Genomic DNA, 19,284 nt, shown 5'->3' with positions numbered 1-19,284 from the left:
ATTTTGACAGTCATAAATGGCCGCGTGATGATCTTCATTTGCTTTGTGTCTTATATGAATGCATGTTATGATAGTAGATTAAATGCCTCAATTTTTCATATCGTTACTATTATGTCGTCACTAATACTTCTAAGTTTTATAGTGCCTGCAAGTCACATTTGCTTGATACTAAATTTCAATATCACTAAGAGATTTCTAAGAAAAAATTTCTTTCTAATATAATTTTTTTAATTTTAAAAAAATTTGAGCAGCATCAAGGGATTCATCCCTTAGTAAATATCTAAAGGACATAACTTCCCTTACAAATTCTTCGATGGAAATTATTGAAGTAATCATTTACTGATCCTTTACAGATTACTGAAAAATTTTCAAGAGATTTACCGAGGATAATAAATTTTTTGCAAATCACTTAAAGATTTTTCAGTAAAATTAGATTTTGAAAATAACTTAATATTTTTTAAAAAAAAATTTTTGAGCTCTCAATAATTTTTTAAGAGATAGATTTCTTGATGATATCTCTCGTTGAAAAGTTGATTTTTAACAGTGATTGTAGTAGATCCAAAGAACACACGATGCTATACTCTTTCTACTACTGCTTCATTATTATGATAAAAGAAGGAAATACAGCTTGCATTGTGACACAATCGCCTTGAATCACCAGAGGTTGCCTCGTGATGCAGATGGGAGGAGCAGAATGTAGCAGTCCGATAAATTGTGTCAGCAGGAGGACAGTGTCACTTTGTCCTAACGCCAGCTATCTGCATAATTAATGAGACGATCAGTTTGAACTTATTCTCTAGGAGATTTGTGTTAATAGCCAGTCTTATTGTCCTTCTTCACGCATTATGATTATTTTTTTAATATAAATTATGATTGATTTTTTTTAATGGGTCATTTTACCCTTCCTATCCAAATTAGTATTACTCCGGCATTCTACCGTATAACTGTGGATGATCATCATTAATTAGAAGATGAACAAGCAAATATCCCATCGTATACTATCATATACAACATATATTGTTTGATGGCCGTTCATCTTCTAATATTGACCATCTGAAGATACACAGCATTCAGTAATATATAAGCCGCGCTGCAGAAAATCTTTGTTGATCACTTTATACCTCAATATTTGCCAAGTGATTAATCGAGTTTCAAACCGGCAGCTTACTTCTTTAACCCCCATCTCCCCACAATAGATGCATGTGTTGCAAGGAGGATTACCATCGATCCCTAGCTTATTGAAAAGAGAAAGATGCTAAAAAGTTTGCTCATACTGGATGTTGTATTAATATCCTTGAGATTAAGCGGGAATATGGACTCTTCCACTGTTTCACTACTTAAGACTCGGCAACTTTTTTTTTTTTTTTTTTTTGAATTTAAAGACTGGGCAGCATTGATAAAGCCAATCTGTGCGGAATCATGGGTTGCGGAAATTTTTTTTTTTTTTTGGCCTCCTTCACAGTCTAGCAATGTCACCATTTTTTTTTTTTTTTTTTTGAGATGAAATGAGGGGAGTAAGGTGCTCCCACCATTTTATTAATTTAAATAAGAGGTACAGTATAGGTAATGATTAAAGAGTGGTAAAATATATGAGCAATATAGCAAGTAGGCCCCCCGCCTTACATTGGAGACGAGCCGACTATAGAAGCATTTGCATGTGAATATCCCATCAACTACAGTGATGGAATAGAGTTCGTGGACCCTCTGTATTAACTGATGAGCACTAACAGGTATTGTCGGAACGAAAGCTACCGAAGGGGTGTACCATCAAAATCTGAAAACCTATTGTGTTCGGGCGCTGATGATGAGTGTCGCCTGGCTTCTTCAGAGCATTTTTTAGAAAGTTTTCAGAGTGTTTTCAGCTGGAACGGCTCAACATATTTAGACCTCTAAAACTAAAAATTAAAATAAAATTATTTAATTAAAATTTATATAATTTTTTATTAAAATTTTATTTTTTTAATTTTTTAAAATATAAAATTTTTAATTAAATTTTTATAATCAAATTTTTCTAATATTTTTTTTCAATTGATGATATAGTCAACTCATTTAATATTTTTTGAGACATTGTTGATCTCAAATAAGATTTTATTAATTTTAATTTTGAAAAATTTCTTTCTACCGAAACAATACTTACTAAAATTGTTAACATTATTCTAAAAATAATATATGCATTTAGAAAAGAGTCGAGTCGTCTTATATGATTAAATATGTCCATTAGACCGTTATCTTCCACTTGTATAATTTTTTTAAAATTTTTAGCTCTGAAAATAAATCTAAACCATCAATATCAGAGTAGTTATTATATTTTAAGAAATATTCAAGATTAAAATAATATTTTTTCAAACTATCATTATCTAATGACTTTAATTTTTTACCATTAAATAGAAAATCAAAAATATTTTATATATCTTAAATTGTTCGAATCTATTTTGGAGTGAAAAAATTGCTTGATCTACTATATATAAGAAATAATCAATTCTAAATAATTCTTCAAGAGATTTTATTATTTCATTGTCAACATCCTCATCAAATTGTTTTTTCTACGAATGATACGCTTATCATAAAATTTAGATTCTATATTCATTTCATATCCAATTTCTTTAGAAGAAATCATAGCGGATGCAAATCCATCTTCCCTATATTTTTCAAAAAAAGAAAGAAGATCTTTTAATTGTTCTATAACAACATCAATATGCATATCTTTTGATTGTAAACTTTTGCTAACTGAATTAACAGTAAATAATATATCATACCAAATAGTGATATCCAATAAAAACTCAAAATTTTCAAGCTCATATGTTGCTAAGTAATTAGCTTCACTTTTAGTTTTAGGATCTTCACTAACTTCTGCTAATTCCAATAAAGCATCTCTTATTTATGGAGCTTAGAATCTTATTGCTTTAATACTTTCAATACGACTTTTCCAACATTTTTGTGATAATGATTTAAGAGTCAAACCAAAAATATTATCTTACAAAATTTTTCATCATTTAGTAGAAGAAGAAAATAGTGAATATATATGTTGTACCACTCCAAAAAATAATATAGCTTTAGTATAAGAACTAGCCATATCACAAAATACTAAATTTAGACTACGACAACATTATAGTGCATAAAAGGATTTAGAATTTATATCTAAAAATCTTTTTTGCACTCGCTGTTTGCTCTTCATATTAGATTCATTATCATATCTTTATCCTCTTAAATTATTAATATCAAGTCTAATATATTTTATTTTATCCATAATGACATCAAAAAGATCTTTTTCAGTTATATCATCTATTTTTAAGAATTCAAAAAATATTTCATAATTTTGATTGGACTTGATGAAATATCTACACATCGTAATATAAAAGATATTTGCTCTTAATGACTTGTATCTGGAGTGCAATCAAGTATTATTGAAAAATATTTTACTTCTAAAATTTTTTTAATAATTTTATTTTTAATTTTATTTGCTAACAAATTTATCAATTCATTTTGTACATTATGTCCAAAGTAATGGGTATGAATTTTATCATCTTTAATACGTCGAATATGTTCTTGCATCATCCGATCGAATTTTACAATCATTTCAATTAGACTTAAAAAATTTTCATTATTTTCTTGATAGATCTTCTCATTTTTTTCATAAAAAATTAAATTATTTTTACCAAGAGTTTTTATTATAGCAAGAATTCTTAATAAGATTTTTTTCAATATTCTTCATCTCTATTTATTTGTTCTTGAATATTTTTATCAATTATTTTATTTTTCAACAATTTTATTTCTAAATCAATCTATGAACTCATATTAATAATATGCTTATTACTCATCTCATGACTCTTAAGTTTAGTACTAAGATTTCTCCAATCTCTACTGTCAATATTAGCTAGTTTACTTATACTAGAAGTAGAATTAAATAATTTACAATAAAAATAAAATACTCTATCTAAGTCTTTTGAATAAACTAGCCATCTTCTTTCATGCTTCTCTCCATTTACCGACTTTTGAATATAGTGTGTAGTAGAAAAATATCTTGAGAATTCATCTTTAGAAAAATTTATATCATCAATTCTAATTGGACCTTTTTCTACTAATAAATCTGTCAAATTTATATCAATATTTGTCCATTGACTTGAATCATAAATATTTTTAAGAATGCAATCATTTAAATTAACCGATTGATTCTCTTCACTATGACTTTGAAGATTATCTTAATCTCTTCGTTGACTTCTTCTTGTTCTAATATTTTATTATCATCTAATTCTAAAGGATTATTAACTTGATCATTTAAAAAACATTCACCAATATTTTCTAATTTATTATTTTTATTACTTGTAAAAAATTTATGGAGAGCTCTTTTTTGAGATTGTATTAAACTTTCAAATTTTTTTTTTGAAGCTTTGAATAACTAGATTCATATTTTCAAATTAACATATTTAATTTTTTATTATGAATTATCAAAAAGATATAAATATTATAATTATTTTATATTTCTTAAATAGCCAATACAAGATCAACAATCAAAATTTTTAATTCAATGAATCAAATATTAAATAAAATAAAGATAATATATAATAATATAATATAAATTTTAAATTAAATAAAAAATATATAAAGATTAGAATAATAGTATCCGATTGTTCAATGCTGATTGCAAATGAGAATAATAGTACTCGATTGTTGAATGCTGTGTAAAATATGAAGCATCTACTGTCCACAATATGTCTGTCAACTGTCAAAATATAACAATATAAAAAAAACAAACAACTTAGGTTAGTTTTATAAAAGAAGAAAAATGATCATTACTGAAAAAAATTGACCATTGTATTAGATTAATTATCCACTATTAATCAGTTAATGAAAGCCGCCCGCCACCCTCCTTTTTTTTTCGTTTTCTCCCATGCTATCTCCCACGCTACTAGCCTACCGCATTTTCTCTCCCTTTGTAATCTGCCATGTATTCCTGATTTCTGAAAAAAAAAAAAAAAGAATCGATGCCACAGACCTTTCGCCTTCCACTGCTCTGTAACTGGGATGCCGCCACGCTGGGATGCGAGCGAGCAGAGAGCCTCCTAGGGGCGGGGGCCTAAGGCAAAGGCTTTAGTGGTCTTGCCCTTCAGCTGCCCCTGCAGCAAATCAAATTTTGTTTACAGCTTGGCAATGAGTGAAATAAATGAAAGAAGGGCGGTAACTTCATGTGTCTGCTTGGCAAAAGCAGAAGGCAAGTTCGTGAGGAATCTGCTCCTAAAATTGTTACCGAAGCTGCTGAAACAATTTTTAGATGCTTGATCTGTTCTTAACCTCGATGACTGAAGTCCAGCTTGTCAATGTTTGATTAATTCTTTGAAATAGGGCGTTTGGAGTAAGAGCTTCAAACTTGAAAAGTCTTTTATTCCCTTCTTTCCAAATCATCCAACAGGCGGTTGAGGCTATGATGTCTCATGCTTGTTGAGTAATTCTGGTTGGTAATCTATCATACCAGCTTTCCCATACGTCTTCGACGGATGACGGTGCGTCCGGAATACCTAGCTTTTGTGCAATTCTTTACCAGATGGATGTAGAATAGGAGCATGTGGTGAAGAGGTGATTGGTGGATTCGGGGTATATTCCACACATTTGACAATCATGAGAAGTTTGGATATTCCTTTCTGAATTGTGTAGAGTTATTGTCCTTTTTGAATTGGTGGCAATATTGGTGTTCAATTTTTATTGTAACTAAGAAAGGGAGTATCCTTTCTGTACATCTTGTAATGTCACTTAGTGGTGACTCGTGACTTTTTTGTGAGTTTTTCCCTTGAATCATCATGACCTTGTGAATGCAAATGGAACGACTGAACAAGTGGGGCTAATGTGAAGCTCTGGCTACCATGCTTTCTGATCTTGAAATCCTAAATCGAAGAAGAATTTTCTTTATAATTCCAAAATCCAAAGCCTGACAAGATTCTTTGGCCTTTTGGCTAGCTTACAACTTGATGAGCTTTCTTAATTGTCTACTAGTGATGGGCATACAGGAAATTAACATGTAAAAAAAAGAAGCATCAATAACTATGATGTTTTGACTAAATAATCTTGAGTAAATTACAAGGATCCTTGAGATATATGTTTATTACATGCACCTACATCCGATAGTTTATAAAATTTGCACTTACATCCATTAAATTAATGGTGTTAGTAAGCCGGTTTGAAAAATTAAAATTACTCCTGAATAGGGAGGAGGATACAGGTTTTGTTTTGTTCTTAGATGGTTGTTATATCACTTAAGATTATTTTAATCATTTTTAAAATTATTCTGACATGATGTAATATTTGATTTCTAATTAAAGTTAACGGTTTAATTAATATTTTATTAAAATATTGGATAAAAATAATTTTAGGAGGGTAAGATAGATTTTTCAAATTATTAGATTCAAGTATAATTTATCTCTAATCTTAGAAGGATTTTGTAATATACTCAATAATTTTTTATTTCTGACTTGTTGAATATCAAGTCATTTTTTTGGCTAATATAACGTTTTATTTCTTCATTTACAAGGTGAATCAAAGCAAGCTGAACCATTATCAAACTCTGCCACGGGTGATGTATATGATGAAAAATGTATGACATCCTATTAGAGCCTCATGCATTGCTTAAGCACTTGCACTTAATCATAAAATATATAAGTATTTATCAAGATAAAGGCGATATTAACGCACATCTCAAGCAAAAATCTTTGTGCACTAGCGAATGGCAGATAGGTGCTCTCACATCTAAGAGTGGTAGTTGCTGTATCTTCTCCCCTATCTCACTGATGGAAGGATTGGGATTGTATCTTACTGCAAAATAATAATTCACCTTCTTAGCACAAATCCATTATTAAATCATCTACTGATAATTCTGAGATCTATATGGACAATAAATGATGGATTTGGAGCACTTTGAGATCCATGTGGGTGTTCCAATGCTGGAGTTTTGCCGAGGCGAATCCCAATGGAACTCCTCCCACGGTCCATTCTTTTGGCATCCTAAAGCACCAAGGTAGTGTTTGGATATCCAAATTATTAGGTGGAATAAGGGTTTATTCCATTTTATTCTCTCAAACAAATAAAAAAATGATGGTAGACCATCCTGGTTTAGCAATTCCAATCAATCCTTATTAATTATACACAATCTTGATTTAACAATTCCATGCTAGACCATGAAATTACTTATTTTAAATCTTTAATGAGTACCATCTAGACATAGAAATAATACTGCATTAATTATACTGGAATAAAAATTAAAATATCATATTTTCAATCAAACAAAAATTTTAGATAATAAAAAAAATAATTATTTTTTAAATATTTATATTTTTATTTTAAAAATAAAATTTAGATATCTAAACCCTATCAAAGTGATCTCACTAAGAACATCATAATCGAGGCTTAAACTAATATAAGTAGCTTATTCTCCGATCAACTGTCACCGCATACTTTACTTCAGCCATCGCATAGCGAAGCATCATCATTTGGTTACTTCTGTGGTTCTCTTTCTACGTACCAATATCAACGTGCAGCTAATCATTGTTACCCAAAAAAAAATGGTGCGGCTAATCATTTCGTTTCCCCCGTAAATGCTTTGATGCGTTATACCGCTACCTTCTACTCAACTTTATTAACCGATAGCCACAAATCAAGCTGAAACTATCCCGCTCCCAATGACTCCGGTTCTCTCATCGTAATTGGTTAATTTCAGCACGTAAATATAATCCGACAGAACATCAGAAAAAACCCCGAAGGGCATACCCGTTTCCCTCCCTCCGAGCCTCGTCTTCCCCATAAAACCCCCGATTCCCTCCCGTCCTACCTCCTCCTCCCCCCCTCCTCCTCCTCCTCCTGGCTTCCTTCTTCGAAGAAAAACCAAGAGGGAGATCGAGAGGAGGATCGTTGAGGGATGATGATCTTCTACTCTCTGGTGGCTCGGGGATCGGTGGTGCGGGCGGAGTCCGGCGCCGCGGCGACTACTGGACAAGATGGCCGGCGCCGACGGCGTCCACGCCTCCTACTTCTAGGATCGGAATGTTGTCCACATGCAGCGCATCGATGGGATCGCCGTCCTCTGCACGGCCGACGACGCTGCCGGCGATGAGTTATCTCCCTTTTCCCCATTGCTTTGATATTTATCTATTTCAAAATAGGCGTGGATTGGATTGAGGCGTAGGAGTTACCTTATCTATTTCTATGTTTTTTTTTCCTTTTCTGGTTGCAAGCCATCAGAAATTATGCATGAGCTGGTCTGTCATGTTCTCTTGAATTGGATAAATACAACATTTTGTATTTTAATCCAGTGTTTATCATCAAAATTGACTTTTTATCTGTTCGAGTTTGAATTGCGTGAGTGTAAAGAAGATCAGATAAAAGTTGTGAAAATGTTCAAGTGTATTTCTGATTTTGGAATTTCGGCATGCTCTGATTTTGCCTTGTGTCTTACTTTTTTGACATGGTACTTGGCAATCTGATATGACATTCCGACAGAATCAAGAAATTTTAAATGTGGTATGGTGGTGACCTTGGATTGAATTCATCTATGTGGTCTTGGTTACTTGAATTGCTTCCCGATGTCTGAGATTGTATGAATGCCAGTCCCAGAAGAGATACTTGATCTGGGAATGTTTCTGGATTTTACTGGAATTCCAAGCTCACTGGGTATTGGTCTTATTTCTTTAATCTAAGAGAAAACTTGTCCTAGTAGCCTCTTTTAGCGTTTATTTCTAACTAGTTGATGCCACTGTAGGATATCTCAAATTTTCTGATATTAGTCTAATATTTTTCTTGCTTCCTCAGATTTGATGGCATTTATTTTCACCTCTTAAGAATAAGTACTAAATTGAATATATACAGTTTTTATGCAGCCTGTATGAGGAATGAAAGTTAGATATGTACTCATATTTGGAAATTCTTCTTTTAATGGTGCTATATTATGTTTAAATAGGAATGAATAATTCTTGCAGTCTTTAATTATAATAGCTACTCGTATGCAATGAAATTATATTTTACACTTGTTTATATCTGAGTTGATGTTATGACATCTTTTATTGAATATTTTATGAAGAAGTTCATTTGCCTTTCCTGAGGATATTCATGGAAGATTTGTAAAGACATGGCTTGTCATACAGCTCTTGCTTATGCCGTGAGTAATGAATTCTCGAGTGTCTTAAGCCAACAGATGGATTACTATTCAACTGACCCTAATGCTGATAGACTAAACTCGTCAAAGACAAAACGAGCCAGGTGTGGTCTACATGTTCTTAGCAGTTTGATAGCTAGGCTCTTGCATACTCATGCATATGTAAGTGAAATCAAATACTGTTAGACATGAATATGAATTATCAAATTTGTCCTATATATTGGCATGACTGAGACCAAGCAGCTTGTGTATTTCTGGTATAAATGCCAAGTACCAAGGAATTAAACTGAATTAAAGTACTGCAAACTAATATAGAAGAATTGGAAACCATTGCTTCATTTATAAAGTACATGCCACTGTGTTCTCCTCTAGCATTCTGTCATATAGGACTTATTTTTCCTCTATAAGTTAAAATCTGCCTCCCATGTTATGCATCTTTTTTCCAATTGGGCTGTATTACCAAACAAAGCATTCCCATTTTCCTGTTGCTGTTTCCTCATTAAGGCTCTTGTTCTGAACAACTGATCGGAAGTGTTTACTCACTCCACATGATTTTCTTTCAAGGATACAGGTTTTTTATGTTTTTCCTTCTTTTACTTGATACTTCTAAGATCCACATGTGCTATATAACCAAACAAAACATTCCAATCAACATGGTGGCAGGAAAATTTTTCCTAAAACATGGTATTTGCTTCTTGGGCAGATACAGATTTAAGACTTTTCCTTCATTTGTAGATATGTGATTATTCTGTATCTGTATGTTGTATTTCTGAGATCCGTAGGACTTGCAACTGCTTATCAATTAGCACTTCATATCTTGAGGGTCCTTAGTTTCTCGTTTGTTTCATTTAGAACCAGTACTTCTTTTTTCACTTTTAAATACACTGCTGACATATCCTTTCTATTATAAGTGTAGTCAAAAACATTCAATAAACATGGAAGTGACATACTTACATTTCAAGATTATGTCTGCAGATGCAATGCAACAATTAGAATAGGATCTGGTGTTTCTACATGTTTTATGGCTGAAGCAAGTGCAGATCCACAAAATCAAGAAGGCAAGAGACAATAGTAATATCCATCAGAAAGTGAGTGGTTTATCTATGTTCCGGCCTAGTAATAAAACTCTCCATGCACAAAAAAGAGGAAAATACCTCCAACCTATTGAAAATCTCTCCGGTTCTCTTATTTTATATCAATTAACAAAATCTTGCTTTTGTGAACTATTTGCAACTCTTGAGAATACTATGATATTCTATAAATATACCAGAATTATCTAGAAAGTAATCTAGGTTATTCCTGTTTGTTAGGATGCATGTTTCAATGACTTTTCTCATCTTGGGTTTTGAATCAACAATTTCCTGTTGCGACTCAGATTTGCTGAATTAATTTTTCCCTTGGAAAATGAAAAAGATGATATAAAAGGCAAATTTACATAATTACAGACTGCCTTTTAGGTCATATTTCAGATCTACAACGATGTAATTTCAAATTCAAAATTCAACCTAATCATGGCAGTAATTGTGCCTAATCAATAATGGCAATCGTGCCTATGATTTATTGTTTCCTAATATCCTCCTGCAAACTATTGGTAGGAACTATCAAGAGTTTGGAACGATGACACAGAAAGCTCGATAATGGTAAGCCTTTGGTGAAGATATCAGCAAGTTGATGATTTGGGTTAATGAACTGAACCAAATTAAAGCGAACCATTTGTAGCAAGGTCATGTACAAAGTGATAGTCCACTTCAATATGCTTTGTCCAAGCATGCATAATAGGACTTTTAGCTATGTGCGTTGAACTCATATTATCACAAAAAATAATCATAGGAAGGTTGATAGTGACACGAAGGTCATGTAGCAATTATGATATCCATAAGATTTTAGAAACGGCAATGGCTAAAGCTTTTGTATTCGGCCTCTATTCTTGAGCGAGAAACTGTTGCTTGCTTCTTAGATGCCTATGATAAAAGATTTGGCCCAAGAAAAATACAAAATTCAGTGGTTGATCGACGTGTGTTTGAGCAACCAACTCAATCAGCATTAGAAAAAGCTATCATCGTTGATGAGGATCCTGGACGAAGATATAGACCAGCACCTAGAGAATCCTTAAGGTATTGCAAAATGTATTTGATAGCAAAAAGATGATCAGTAGTGGGTGCATGCATGAATTGGCAAACTTGATTTACTGAATAACATAAATCTAGATGTGTCAAAGTTAAGTATTGCAATGTGCCCACCAACTGACGATATTCAGTAGGATTTGAAAGAGTACCACTATTTGCCGGCAATTTAGAGCCTGAAGTAGCTGGAGTGTTACATGGTTTACAACCAAGCATGCCACTTCATTTTAAAATATCAAGGCTATACTTGTTTCGAGTGAAAAGAAGTCCATGTGCATCATGCTTAGCCTCAATCCCAAGAAAAAAAATGCAAGTCAGCCAAATCTGTTATAGCAAATTCTTTTCCAAGGCACAAAAAAGTCTAAAATTAAGAGACTTATTATCTCCTGTAAAAATAATATCGTCAACATATAAAAGCCAGACAAGCATGCCATAAGAGGAGTGTAGAACAAACATAGAAGTATCAGCACGATTACTAACAAAGCCCATCTTAAGAAGAAATGAGCTAAAGCGTTGAAACCAAGCTCTTGGAGCTTGACGAAGCTCATAGATAGCCTTTTGTAGACGACATACAAAAGAGGGATGAGTTTTTCTTATACAAAGCCTGGAGGTTGCTACATAAATACCTCTTCATCTAATGTGCTATAAAGAAAGGCATTTTTTATGTCAAGTTGTCGAATGGGCCAATTTTTAAAATGGCTCCTGTAAGAACATGTGAACAGTAGCAGGCTTGACAATCGGACTGAAGGTGTCATGAGAGTTGATTCCTGATTGTTGATTGAAGTCTTTTGCAACTAGACGAGCTTTATATCTTTATATAGGGCCATCACTATGTTGTTTGATGCGATAAACCCATTTGCAACTGACTATATTCATAGATGGTTTACGTAGCACCAAACTCCAAGGGTTATTATTAAGAAGAGCTTGATACTCATTTTCCATTGCAGCAATCCATTTTGGATCCTTACAAGCCTTCTTGTAGGAAGTAGGCTCAATAGAAGTAAGAGTGGCAAAAAAAACTTGAGGAATTGGATGTTTAGTGGAGAAGAAAACTTTTGGTTTCCTGATTCCATCTTTAGATCTTGTAATCATTGGATGTCGTGGAGATGGTTTTGAAGGTATATGTGCATCTTGATCAATATTTGAAATATTTAATTCTGTAGGTACCATAACACCTATAGAGTGAGAGACAGTGGGTGCACCAGAATGATCATTTGAAGTAGTATCTGCAGATGAAGTATATTTGTCATGTTGTATGGTAGGAATGGAAAGCAAGACTTTTAAAGTTTGAGCAGTTGGTGAAGTAGTAGAATTCGATAAATTTAGAAAAGAAAGATTTCCTTCATCGAAGACTACATGACGAGAAATATACATGCGATCAATTTCTAGATCCAAGCAACGATATCCTTTATGCATATTACTATATCCAATGAAAACATATGGAAGTAATTTTACACTAAGCTTATCAGATCTGTACGGTCACAGGCAAGGAAAGCATCGACATCCAAAGACTTACAAAAAGTTATAATCAGAAGAAAAGCCAAAAAGGGCCTCATGAGAACTACGTTGTTGAAGAAGTGGAGTTGGCAATCTATTGATTAAGTATACTGTAGTAACAAAATCTTCAAGCCAATATTTCTTAGGCATTTTAGCTTCAAATCATAGTTATCCAGATCGTTAACCCCCCTATGGAATCGCGTTCCGGATTGCTTGAACCAGAACGTGGTGTGTTCACGATCCGGAACAGTAAAACCCACGAACCAGAGAGAAAGAGAGAGGGAGAAGAAAGAGAGGAAGAGAAAGAGAGAGAGGGGGGAGAGAAGGAGATGGAGAGGAAGAGAGGGCCTTCGGCGGCCGTCGGAGACCATCCGACGTCTTATCGAGGTCGATATGCCCGAAGAAAGGAAAGGAGAGAGAGTGAGAGGCTCTTACCAGACCGTTGGATGCCTCCAAACTAATGGCGCCTCTACCATGAGATCTCCAGCTGCTATCAAGCCCACGCCGATGGGCCTGAGGGAGGCCGAGCCAGAGGAGGGCTTCCGAAGTCCAACCCCTTCTTCGTTTGCGAAACAGGGATTCACCCTTGTTTTGGAATTTTTTTTTTTTTGAATTTAAGGTTGCCGACTTCGTGCATTTTTATTTTTTTGTTGAACGAATCTTTTTAAAAAAAATATATAACCTGAAGTCGGCAAATCCTTTGCCGACTTCGTCCATTTAAATCCAAAAAAAAATATGGAACAGGGGTTCGCCCCTGTTCCACATGAAAAGAGGGCGGACCGACAGAGGCTGTCCACAGCTTGCCCGATGTCGGCCGCCCACGATTGAAGATCGCCAGCTGTCGGAGAAGCTGCGTCGGCATTGGCGTCAGTTTGGAGACCTCCGACGTCCTCTGATAAGTCCCCCTCTCTCTCCTTCCCTCCCTCTGCTCACATCGAGGAGCTCGAAAAGAGCTTTGACAGTCCAACTCTTCTTCTCCCTCTCCCTCTCTTCCTATCGGTTGGCATCGGTCCGGTTTGCTACAGACCCGTACGCCGACCAGCCGGCCCATCTCCTCATTTCCCACTCTTTAAGTTTTTTTTTTTTTCATTTTTTTTCTTATTTCCTAATCTGTTAAGAGTCAAGACTTAAGAGTCTAAGACTCTTGGTTATCTTTAATCTTTATCTATCATTAATACAAGATTTGAAAAAAATTAAATGCTGCGTACATTTCAAAGTCCAAAGACTCCAAACTTTATATTAGTCTTCCACTCTAAAGACTATTGTTTGGGAGATTTAATATTATGGTTGGAGACTTTTTAATTTAGTTTTTTGTTGACAAATATTTTTAGGCTTATATATATATCGAGTCATTGACCCGACTCTCAAGGGACGTCGAATTTCGACCCGAAATAACGTTCCAATTAAGCCTACCCCCCATACTGCACGCCATGAAAAGTATCGTGTCGCACACCCGACCCCGTACCGCATACCTTAACGACCCACGACCTAGGTAACTATGCTTCAAATAGAAGAGCTAATCTCATCTTTATTATGGTCGATGCTTGCACTAAGCAATGCCATTTTGTTCAGCAGTATGAGGGCATGAAATCCAAGAAACTATGCCACATTTCTCAAGATAGTCTTTAAAGACATCATGAGTTGGCTCTAAGGCACCATCACTTTGAAAGTATTTGATATGAGTAGAAAATAAGTTTTCAACCATAGTTTCAAAGTGAATGAAGTATTGCAAGGCATCAGATTTATGTCGTGGAGGATAGATCCAAGTGAATCTGCTAAAATCATCCATAAATATGATGTAATAGCGAAAATCATTCACAGAATTAGTAGGAGAAGGTCTCCAAATGTCACAATGGATGATATTTAGAGGCATAGAAAATAAACATGAAAACTTTGCAAAAGGCAATTTATGACTTTTTGCCATGCAACATGATTCACAAAGTTTATTGACTTGCAAGAAATCTGAAAATTCAAGGTTCTTACTATTATTGAGGTTATTGAAAACTTGAAGATAAGGATGATCCAGTCTTCGATGTCATAACTTAGAAGAAACTTGTGTTCCTTCAAGAGCCATTTGAGCATTCATGAGAGACTTTGAAGATGCCAGTAGTGAGTATAAGTCACCCTTGAGTGGCCCCATTAACAAAGCCTCCTTGGTTTAAAGATCCTTCATAGATAAACACCAAGGAAAAAATTTCACAGAACAGTTATTATCCCTTGTCAGCTTAGAGATAGATAGTAAATGTTGGGTGAGATGTGGCACACTAATTCATCTTTCAATTGTAAATCTTCAATGGGTGTGCTAATAAAGGAAGAACCAATATGGGAGATGGAAAGAGTCTTACCATCTCCAATGTATACTTGATCAGACCCTTGATAATTGAGTGATTGAAAGAGCATCGTCGGGTTGAAGGTCATGTGAGAAGTTGCATCAGAATCTGAAATCCATTGTACATTTGAAAGAATGCTCGCTTGTGCTTGAGTTGATGGAGGTGCTACTTGTAGACCTGCAAAAGCTTAATGAAGACTTTTGGGATCACTATTACGACTTATAGTAATGAAATCGACATTTGTCAGCATAATGACCTTATTTTTGATAAATTTGGCATTTCACATTGCACCGATTTTGAGATGAATGAGGCAAAGAATCAAAGAAAGTGGCTCCATTGTTATTTTGATTCAAAAACTGAGTATGGTTCTGCATATGGGAACCATGATTGAATTTTGATTCATTGCGTTGTTTTTGCCCTTGCTTATTATTGTGCTGATTTGAGTGATTTGTAAAATGTGCTTGCTGGCTATTGTAAAGAGCAATTTGAGTACTCAAGTTTGAGAAAGAAGTGATATTACCATAGCCGCAAGATAATCGTTGTTCATGAGTAAGAAGACTAATCCGAAGTTTGTTGAAGCGAAGAGGCGGATGTCAGTTTTCAATGGTGGTGATGTATGGCCCATATTCTGGTATACGCTCTTTGACTGCAGCAAAAGAATCTGATAAAATCTTGATTCTCTGAAGATAGTTTGTGATGGTGTCACTTCTTTTTTGAATTTCTTGAAGCTCCTTGCATAAATAGGCTTTTCTTGCAGTAGATTATTGTTGAAAAATCTCTTCCAACGCATCCCATGCCTCCTTGGAAGTCTTCATGCCAAGTATTTGTGTAAAAATAGATTCTATAAGTGTGGCATTTATGCAAGACTTGATAAAGGGATCATATTTCCTCTATGAAATATAACCAGGATTTGCTAAATCTTGAACAATAGAAGAAATGCCATGAGTCAAAATAGAAGAAATCATCTTTGGAGGAGCTGGAATTGATCCATCCATGTAACCTATTAGATCTGTGCTGATAAGTATGGATTCAAGTTGATCTCGTCACAACAAGCAGTTATTTCCATCAAGTTTGATGGAAACAAAGTTGGCAATATTGGTAATAGGAAGAGTATTATTTGAGGAAGAAGAAGAGGCAGCCATGGTTTTGGATGAAGCTAGGTGACGGGTGTTTCAAAGCTCTGATACCATGAAAAACATGATACAAAAGGTAATTTGTTTGCATGAGAATCGTGTATTCTTTCAAGGGCTGTAAACTGCATTACATATAGCAAATTTACATAATTACAGGCTGCCTTTTAGGCCATATTTCAGATCTACAACTATATAATTTTAAATTCAAAATTCAGCCTAATCATGGCAATAATTGTGTCTAATTAATAATGACATCAACCATACCTATAATTTATTGTTTCCTAATAGAAACATAGTCTTGAATCTTTTTGTTTTATTTTTTGCTGTTACGTGTTTCTACAGCTCATGTTTGTACTTTGCATTACTTGATCTTTCACAAAACATAATGGGTTTCATTGTCAAAAGAGAAGATTTTGACCTTTTTTTCTAGTATTTTCCATAAGCATTTATTCTAAAGCCTCTTATGGAATTGCATCAGCTTAATTGCTGTGAGGCATATCTTACTGTAGTTGTTGTTATTATTGTTGTTATCAGGTAATTTCTGTTCATTTTTATAGGTGCAACATCATGATTGAGACCATTGACAACGTCGTAGAAAGAGGAGATTGATTGGAACTCTTGGTTGATAAAACTGCAAATATGCAAGGAAATACATTTCATTTCAAAGAGCAGGTCTGTCACATCAAGAGCATTGTGTCGGCAGAATGCAAAACTCGTGCATGTATTGGTTCAATTTGAACTACTTTTATCTCTTTTACTTTAGCTCCTGTGAATTTAAACTAGGGATTAACAATTATCTCTTGTACACTATTAGAATCTTTACTCATTAGTGATGTAATAGTGAACATAGAGAATGCCTCGCAATAAGCACCAAAGAGATTGATACAATTTAGATTTCCTCATTTCCTATAATTGAAATGCAATTTTCAATATAAATATTGGAAAGTTGCTTGATATTATAGGAGCAGACTATTATATTGATTTTTCTGATTATCTGATAAGAATATTTTCATCCCATATGGCTCATGCTATTCATGCTTTTCAGCAAATTTAGTGCCCTATCCAACTAATTTTACCCTTCTTGGTTTGTGTCTGTGCTTGCTTAGATTGCTGGCTCTAGGATCTGAGAGGCACCATCTAATAGGAGTTATATCTTTTGCAGGGTTGCATTGGTTCTCCCCATGGTTGTAATCTACATTGCGCTTGCATTTGTATGCCAAGGGATCACATTGCCATCTCACGGAAGATAAAGGTAGCTATGTTTTTTCTTCCTATTTGTTATACTGACCGTCTAGGTGTCGACATGAGTAAGCTTGCACTGCTAAGGCACAAGTTCATTTTTTGTTTGATAGTGTTAAAAATGTCGTGATATATTTCCGCTATGCTCTTTTTTTTTTTTTTTTTTCTTGTTTCTTCTTTTTTTGAGGAATTGCTCTATGCTTCTGATTGTGGTACTTGTTAAAAAGGGGCAGCTATGTGGACGAGGCTCTGGCTATTGTAGGATTTAGATAATGTTAGATGTATGCGGCCTTATCTATTTTGGCTTACAATATGTAGTGGCATGGGACCCTCACATGTTGAGTACAATTTTAGTTTGCCACGATCGATGATGGTAGAGCATGAACAAATGGCGAGTGCCTGATTTAATCTAAATGCTCTCTATGTATTGTGTCATGCAAATGAAAATTATTGTGGACATTATCCACTATGCGACTCGATATCTCCTCGGATTACAATCGAGCATTCATCGATGGATCAACCTCAGAGATCGAAGGAAGAGGCAAAGAACCATGGCGAAATAATCACGATGATGAACATAGTCCGACAACCTGCACACATGTTGGCTCAAGATAGAATTTTGGCTCAGCACTGATCTCGGGACATTGAACTATTCGTCCATATGGGAGATTCTTAGAATCTCCTCCTAGTGAAATGTAGATATGATCCACCACTGGCATTCATGATTAATAATTGTAGGTTAGTGGACGAATCTTCAGTTCTAACAACTTATCAGATTAAGACTTAGTGACTTGAGGAATTAAGGCCGAATGGCCTATCAGATTCTGGTATAACAATGCCGCTTCTTAGTCTTCAGATAAGTTCAATTTCAGAGAATGCTCTTTGCTCTCACTTCTTTCATACTCTTTTGTCTATTGTTCTCCAGAACAACACGGGGGGTTGGGGGCATGGTTAGTATTATAAGCACCTCTTTTTCTCATCTCTGTTCATTTCTGGGTCGCACGACCTTAACATCTACCCACGTGATGACTTGGGAAGAAAATCCTATACAAATCACCTACCGAGAAATATTACCGTAAATAGTTGCTCAGAGTTGCACGCGTACCGATCCTACTAGTGCATATCCGAATCGAACCGGTTTTCTTGAGAACTAAGAACGGAATCCTTTATTGCAGGGAAAATAAAACTAGAGGCTGGGTGGCATATGATGGTGACGTGTTAATAGCCAGACAGAGACTCGTGAATCATTGTCTTGAGTCGCTGGACACCAAGGGAAGGTTCCTGCGAAGCCTGGACTTGGACGTATCCAGAATGCGCAAGTTTCATTGGGGTTTGCCACGTTTGATTGATGTGACTAAAAGCCTAATAACCTAAATTTTAAGTGCAAGAACGAAATTTACCTACACCCAAAAGCATGTGCAATCGGACTGAACCATTGAGTTGATTCCACCTTGTGCGATTTACTACAGGAGTTAATCTGAGAAGGGAAATCATGCCACGTTATGATTGGATTGACTTGCCAAGACTGAGGGTAAGCAGATAAGCAACATGGGCCAAGGGTTATCATTAATACCAGCAACATTGGTTCCTGTCTTGCGTCTGCATAAGTTTACATTAAAAGATGAAGTTGCTTGCTGATTATTTTGTCGAATTGATGAATTGGATTCAGTTTTTTTTTTTTGGTATAATGAATTGGATTTAGTTTAAAAGTGCAATTGTTCCATCCTTTGTTGTGTAGTTGCCAAGAGAACCATCTAACCGTATATGATGCTTGAATCGTCCGCATAGGAATATATTTGCATGCTAAAGATAGAACTATTCTCCTCCTC

At 34.7% G+C, this 19,284-nt stretch overlaps 1 long non-coding RNA gene across 4 annotated transcripts; it reads left to right on the top strand.

The window, feature by feature from the left end:
- Positions 1-7,757: 7,757 nt before the first annotated feature.
- On the top strand, positions 7,758-19,042 carry LOC105050128 (uncharacterized). Of its 4 annotated transcripts, XR_012134033.1 has the most exons (6): positions 7,758-8,095; positions 9,059-9,237; positions 10,109-10,221; positions 16,774-16,888; positions 17,379-17,468; positions 18,631-19,042. It is a non-coding gene; the product is annotated as an uncharacterized lncRNA (long non-coding RNA). The 4 variants fall into 4 exon arrangements; XR_012134031.1 differs by lacking the exon at positions 18,631-19,042 and having other exon boundaries at positions 9,123-9,237; positions 17,379-17,924; XR_012134032.1 differs by lacking the exon at positions 18,631-19,042 and having other exon boundaries at positions 9,062-9,237; positions 17,379-17,924.
- The last annotated feature ends 242 nt before the right edge of the window (positions 19,043-19,284 follow it).

This window comes from Elaeis guineensis, chromosome 8 (assembly GCF_000442705.2).
Source record: "Elaeis guineensis isolate ETL-2024a chromosome 8, EG11, whole genome shotgun sequence".
NCBI lineage: Eukaryota > Viridiplantae > Streptophyta > Magnoliopsida > Arecales > Arecaceae > Elaeis > Elaeis guineensis.
Note: the sequence above shows the minus strand (reverse complement) of the source record. Positions and strands in the feature narration are given on the sequence as shown.